Here is a 7,967-nt window from a genome sequence, read left to right as displayed (position 1 = left end):
ACAGTAAGCCGAAACAGCTGAAATATAATTTAAAATTAAAATTTCATAGTTTTTTGTTAAAAATACCTGTTCGAATAGCAGAAATGGTTTTTTAAAATTCTCCAAGTGTTTAAGGTTACCGATTATTGCGCATAATGAATTACATTTAAATATATGAAGATGGGTTTGTGATGTTAGTCTTGAGCGGAAATACAAACAACATAATTTTATTAGTTTAAAGGTTAAAAGTTTAGTTTTTTAAATAATGTGACACTTACATAAATAGTTAAAACTANTTACATTTAAATATATGAAGATGGGTTTGTGATGTTAGTCTTGAGCGGAAATACAAATAACATAATTTTATTAGTTTAAAGGTAAATGTTTAGTTATTTAAATAATGTGACACTTACATAAATAGTTAAAACAATTATATTATGTTTTGTCGTCTCAAGTGATTGAACAGAACTTCTCTTCTGTCAAGGGGTTCGTCCTGGTTGGGTTCTTCGATATTCTCCTCAAGTTGTTCAAAATTTACTTCATTGTTCGGCTACTATGTTCGTCACAGCTTTTAATTCAATTTGTCCAGTAAACTTAGGCAATCTCCGAAAGCGACCCTTTAATAACCCAAACGCATTCTCGACTACTATGCGCGTAGAAGAATGTAACTTATTAAATTTTCGTTGACTTTCCGTTAAATTCCCATAATCTTTATAGGGGGATACAAGCCAGTTGCTTGAAGGGTATGCTGAATCTCCGATAATGAAGGATGAATTCGGAAACATTTCTTCGAAACGCGTTTCTGCCAGTTCATAGATTCGAGATCGTCTTAATACTCGGTAATCATACATGGATCCCGGTTCACCACAACTTATGTTAATGAACTTTTTATTAGCATCCACTACCGCTTGCAATACAATGCTGTATGTTTTCTTCCGGTCAAAATAGTTCTCCTTATGCTCTTTCGGTGCGTTTATAGCTATTGCGTACAATCAATTGCTCCAATAACACCGGGTATACCTTTTTTTTGCTCGAAGCTATTCACAACTTCATCCATATAGGCATCTTGTGGCCACTTAATGTATTCGTGGCTGATCGAAATTAAAAATCCAGTGACTCGACGTACTGTTGACCATGCAGCCGATGGCGCTACTCCAAATAAATTCGCCAACTGCCTAAAAGTAACCGTGTTACTTACGTACCAAATGTACATAAAAACGGCTTTTTTCGAACTTATTCGCAACGTTCCACCACTGGATTCGTTAGGTAGATGAAGAATATCTTGCTGAAAGTTAAAGAAAAATATTACTTAATGCAAGATAGATAATCGACTTTCGTCCAGATCTACATGCGGTGACAATATTTTTTCTAATAGGCGGCTTTTAAAGCACTTCAATTTTCAGAATTCCACATCGAAGATTGTCATGGAATGTGGATGTACCCCACAAATCTAAATATGTGGACATGAAAACCAACCCAAGGACAATTCTTTGTATTGCCAGTAGCTTCAATAACTGCGACGCTCCAAAAACTGATTAATGTTAATTTCCAACCCACTAGAAAGAGCACAGTTCAAGCTTTGCAAAAAGTCACACCTGACCCCTTGAAACGTTCCACAGACCCCTGGGGAATAATTAGAAAATGGTAAAATAAGATTTTGACACCCGATATGTATGCTCGATAAACAGTATTTTTGTGCAGCACACCTTGATTACAATTGTGTGTAAAATTTTTTTGGATCGGGTCACCCATTCGGAAACAATAGCCCGAAATCATCTGGCAAATAACTAAACCGTTCCCATGAAATATTCCATCCTTTGGTTTGTTGTCACGCTTTGGACCAAAATTGCCGAACTGTTTGTATTACTTACATATTAAATAATCCACAGTTCCTCACTTCAGCCGCATATGTAGCTTGAAATCCATCTCGCTCATGGAATCGAGAGTGGCTTCAAAATGTCTGCACTTTGGGTGTTCCTCACTCTCGCTTTCTGTGTCCGAACTGGAGCTAGAACTTGAAAAAATTACGTTCACTGCCTCCTGAGCATCTCTCTCATCGCGGATGCGGCGTAAATCGCTTTGATCTTCGGCCAAAATTGTCGCAACCTATAAAAAAATGATTTTATTTAACTCTCAAATATTTAATTTTATTTCATTTATTTATTTCCAATGCAATTGTTCATTTTTTTTTTTGTTTGTTTTGCTCATTTTCTGATAATTCACACCAGTGCTGCCAAGACAAGTTTAACCGAGTTGGAGTGTTCTTTTGCTGCTCGTGTACAAAATAATACTACAATTATTACCCTGGCATTTAATGGGCTATCAAACAGCTGAAACTTTGCAGATTTTTTATAATTTTTGCACAAAGTTTGAAATGTGAATTTATATTGTGTTAGTTATATAATTAGCTGGGCTTTTATGAAAAAATAATAAACATTAAATAAACAAAAGAAAAACAGCCAAAATCGATCAAAATATTGATGACTTAATCAGCTGATCACAAGTGTATGTATAAAATGATTTTTATATTAACGATCTCAAACCAGTTTACAATAGTGGTATTCACCAAATTGTTTTCAACAATCGTTGCTTGAACTCATCTGCTGTTTTGCCAGATTGCCAGGCCACTTGCTCACTTTGGTGAATACCACTAATGAATTTTAAATGTGCTCTGTCGAAATGACATTTTAATATACCTTACGTACATATGTACTTTTGTATACAATAAAAGTTTAATAAGAACAATTCTGTGTGCATACATGGAGAAGACGTTTTTGGGTAGGAAATGACGTTTTTTCAGACCAAGGGGGACGTTTTCTCATGCCGAAAACCTGGCAACACTGGGGGTAACCGTAACCAACGGGCCATCAGTTGGTGAAAGTGCGCGAATAAAGCGTTCGAAGTTTCTAAATACCTAATATTAAATAAACCCAAAGGAAAGCAACCATTTTTGATTGACCGCTAATGGTGCTAATTTTTTTATTGATACCTTTCTGCTACACAGGAATAGGAGGAAAGTTGAGTGGTTTCTAAGAAACATTCAGCTAAATGTATGTACATATGTACATATATGCCCTGGCAGGCCTGGAGGCCTGTTGGGATAGACGTTCGTATCCCCATCAGGGTAAGCTATTTGAGCTTTCCCAAGAGCGATCATCCTTGGCCGCCTTGGTTGCGAAACGGCATCGATGAGATATGCGAGTACGCAAATGTGCATATGTGCAGGAAGGCTTGCATATATGTACATACATGCGTATGTATACACATCTATGCGAATGCTCACATAATATTTTTAAAATATCGCCTAAACTCTGTATTTGTCTTTTATAGTTCGCCAGAGGAAATACGGCAAATGGACCTCCATCCAGTTTAGACCTGAGAAGGATCACATCCACACGGATAAGCTATCTACATCAGGATCACGTCTGTCCGACAGTAACGACCACCATCTCAGCACCACTAACACTAAACGCACCAACACACGTAAAAACAAAAGGAAATTGAAGGCACTGAGTTTTGTTTCGAATATACAATTGTATACATATGTTGGGCTATGTCGGACAGCTGATCCATCATAAATCCCAAAATAGTAGGTTGATGACCACATAAGCACGCTGGAAATTATAGCTTAATATTCCCGCGAGTACCGTCAGCAATAGAGGAGAGTGTTGGACGACGAATGAGCTACAAAAGACGCCACCAACTACGTGGAAGCATCGGGAAAACAATAAACAGCACGAACGCGAGCGGATGTCACAAAATTACACGCATGCACATTAGGTCAAATGATTCATTTGGCCGTGCGAAATTCCAATTTCGTAAACGCAGTTTTACATTATTTTTTGATGCCATTCTGTAGGGAATACTCCAAAATAACAGAAACTTCACTCTGTTTTTGTAAAATAAAAATCACCGTTAGACAGCAATCAAACAAAGTTACACTTTCAAAACATTATTGACACGTTGTTTGCGCAACCGGTTTATTTCTTAAGTTTAAAGTGCATTTTTTTATAAAGTTCGAATAATTAAAGGAACATTTTTAATGTGAAACAAAAATATAAGTGAGAGCCTATGTCCTAATTTAAAAAAAGTGACTTTTTATCATTTGTTTGCAAAACAAACTGACTTATTTGCATAACCTCAAACATTTTCTAATTTATTTGCTTTTATGATTCAATGTAAGCTTTTACAATTTTGTTAACTTTCGGCAAACAAAATGGAAATGGAAATGGATAAACTGGGATGTAATGAGTTGGTGTTATTTTACTTAAGCCGCCGTTTTCAAGAAAAGCAGTTTTTTCTGGGCTATCATGCTATTACAAAAGGTGAGATGTTTGTAGTTTGACTGCTCGGATGTTCAAAGAAACAGAGGCTTTCTTCGGTTGTCAACCATGTTGAAAAACAAATTTGGTGCTGTTGATATGTGCGAAAGTTTCATGAAACTCTTAGAAGAAAAAACGCGTCTTTTTTGCAATTATTTACCAAACAAAGACGAACATTATGGAATTATTATCCGTTTCTTACTGATGAAGTTGTTTTAGGAATCAAAGCCAACTGTGTCGACCAGCAGCCGGATTCTAACTTTCGCTATCGCTAAAATGTGTTAAAATGCGAAAGCTAACATTTTATCCGAATTTTTGGCTATCCCCAAAAATTGCGGTTCTGTCCTCCCTTTCGCTAAAAATAACTTAGCCTAAATTTTAGTATTTTACCCGGCCGCAAGTGGCGCTGTACAACAATAGCAGCCTTCAAAATTTGCTTGCATTTTATTGATGGTAAATAGTCCATTTTAATGGTGATAAATAGTGAAAAGGAAGTATGTGATAGCAAAAAAAAAATGCCAGCCTCAATTTCGAAATTTGTAGCTCCAGGTGAATAGAGCTTTGAACACTCTTTTCGTAAACTAGTTTCAAAAACATTCGTATTCTTTTCAGGAAGTTACCAGCAATTTTTGGTAAATGTGTTACAATGCAGCATTTGCATTCTGAATATAAATAATATCAGTGGACAATTTGGGAACAATTTTAAGGGAGAATGAAGTGTTTTATGAAAACTAACTGCTTTAGGAATCACTCCTCAAGGCATATCTGCAAGACATGTGGTAAATATTTTTTTTTGTAATTAAGGGACTTCGATAATATATATATTTTTTTAATCCCTTGATGAAACCATTTATGTACATATGACCATACTTATTTTATTTATGTAGCTTAACCCTCTCCGGGTTGAGTATGGTAAGAAAATAACTTGTTTCAAAACCAAGCTATTTGGATAATGTTTTCGAGAACTACCTAAACACATATACTCATCATTTGAACATAAAAGAGTCTCTTTTACGAAAGTCAAGTCATGTTTTTACATTTCATTTACTGACTTTACACTTTTTTAACGGTTTCCATCCTTTTACATTTAAAGAACGCTATATTTTAGATGCTATTAATTTCGCACTAATTTGACCTAATGTGGCATGGCATGATAAACCTTCTCTTTTGTAGTCCATTCGCCTAAATATTTAGTACCTTTTTCTTAGTTGTTGTACATAAAATTTTCTGCATTCCTTTTAGTAGGTACATAGGCATATATATATTTTTTTTAGGATTAGGTATTGAATTTGCAGAATTTTTCTATTCTTAATTTTGTATTAATTCCTAAGCTTGCGATCATTTTATTTATATACTAGCAGACCCGGCGACTTTCGTCCCGCCCAAATTTAGATTTTTAGTTTAAACGTTTTCTCCAACAGTCCACGTTTACGTTTTTTATTTGCACATTCATTGGCTAAGATTATGGTTTGGTGGTCGTTTGCCGCCTTAAATAACCTAAGGAAAGTGTTATGTCCATGAAGAAGTTCCCTATCGGCAACAATGATCCGGATCTATAGTGAATCTGCTCTAGAAACTTTTTCTTATAGTTGGTGGCAATTTCAAAATGGGTGAGTATCATTTTTCAACAGAAATCCTACATATGTATGCATGTATGTACTTACACAGACTTATTTCAGATGAAATACCTTAAAAGCCAGTTTCATGAAAACAATTTAAGTGAAAAAGATTTTTTTCTATCAGGTTCCATATTTAATTCAAAAAAAAAATAATAAAAATTCATTAAATTGCTTTCACGAAACTGCCTTTTAAGGTATTTCGACAGGTGGTGATTTGAGATTTAACACTGCACAACTCAACCCTGGTGTCTTCGCACGAAGCTTTAACGCATAATAACGTTGGCAAATCATATCCATTGGGCCAATCGTAACACACAAGAGTTAGATATACTCAATGGTTCAATAGGTCGATTTAGTCTGACATTCACCGTACCTTTTCTTACTTGTCGATTTTTAGTAATAACTCGACCTCAGTACCATCTGGCAGCTCTTTTTTGCAATGGGACTGCCTTTACCGTTTCCAATACATATTTTGAATATTCGCCAAATCGGTTCATAAACAAGTAAGAAAGTCTAAGTTCGGGTGGAGCCGAACATTAAATACCCGGCGCAAGTATTAAATATATGTTTTTTCACCTTACCGCTAGATGGTATCAATTGTGAGTAAATAAGCGTCCTTAAATTTCGAAATATTGCAGTTTCAAGCATTTCTGAAATTTACCGTTATATGAAAAGCGGCCGTAATTTTAGTCCGATTTCAATAATTTTCAACGTTTTGCTTTTATGTAGCAAGCACAATAAAAATACCGAGTTTGGTACAAATTGGTAGAACGGTTATCGATATACATATGTATATGTGATAAACTCCTGCGCAATTCCATTTAAAGGGCCTAACAAGACATCCGATCGCCGCGCAAATACTTTCCCTCCTTTACTCTCATCGTTCGGGTCAAGTGTGAGTAAGCATAAACCAGTTTCTGCAAGCGTACGTACATAAACTACCGATCAATAGCAAGACGCGTAGAGTATTTACTTTGCCTTCCGCAACTACTGCGAGTAAAAGGTATTTGACAGTAGAGTACTCTACTGGTAGTGCTTGAGTATTTTCGAAGAAAACATACATTTGTGGCAAGAATGATAGCAGAATTTTAAGGATCACGCATTTGTGGTATCTGAATAAAACGAAGGATAGGAGTGTAGTGGAGCGATGAAGAGAGCGACGAGCAAAACGTACTTTCAACTAAAATGCTGATATACATACATACCCAAGAATGATAGAATACAAGATTGCGCCAATGAGAGAGGACTTTTGAGCGTAATTTTTGCGTGACGTCATCTTGGTGCAATTGCGAGAGAGAAATGCCAAAACGGATATAAAAATATGTAAACAATGCAGAAAAATGTGTTAATTTTAATATTACATGGGTCAATTTTGCAGGAATCAATAAATATACATAGATTGATTAATTAGGAACACGTAGCAATAATTTTGGACATGTAGCCCTTTAGATAAGTACGATTTTTAGCACATGAAAAAATGGATGTATTAACAGTGTTTGCAATTTCATGTAGACCAAAAGGAAGGTTTGCAGCAAAGTGAATTTTTGGACTTGCCATTTTAAAAAGCTATGCAGAGTGCATATTTATATTTGTGGACGGTAGCCAACCGCCATAAACTCCACAGCTGTTGACTCCACAGGTTTTATTTGATGACTTTTGTACCATTTCCCAGAGGATGCATGAGTGTGGCTTTTTTGGAAGCAAATATTCTATGTCAGCAAAACATAATTTAAGCTGAACTTTTGAATGTATAATAATTTGGGCACTGTTTTGTATTAGGTACGAAACAGCGCGGTAAGATGCCGCTTGAATTAGCGCCTGGCGACCTTATCCACTGGTGCATTACCTCATACCAGCACTAAAAGAATCAGGTACTAACAAAAATGAGTAGGTAGTGAAGTTCATGTATCTATTTACTGTAGACACTGCTTTTGTATGTATGCCATTGCCAGCAAACTAAACCAGCAACTGTCTACATTCACCAATATTTCCACCTACGACAATTCACCAAGGAAAGGCCAACATAGTTCAATGTAGAAGCTCATAG

General features: G+C 35.8%; 1 pseudogene; it reads right to left on the bottom strand.

Moving 5' to 3' along the window:
- Window positions 1–284: 284 nt before the first annotated feature.
- The window catches only part of LOC108359748 (uncharacterized), a 23,312-nt pseudogene continuing 15,629 nt past the window's right edge, over window positions 285–7,967 (bottom strand).

Source organism: Rhagoletis zephyria, unplaced genomic scaffold (genome assembly GCF_001687245.7).
Source record: "Rhagoletis zephyria isolate East Lansing unplaced genomic scaffold, Rhagoletis_zephyria_1.1 Rzeph_scaffold_00450, whole genome shotgun sequence".
NCBI classification, from domain to species: domain Eukaryota; kingdom Metazoa; phylum Arthropoda; class Insecta; order Diptera; family Tephritidae; genus Rhagoletis; species Rhagoletis zephyria.
This window is presented reverse-complemented; position numbering and strand designations above follow the sequence as displayed.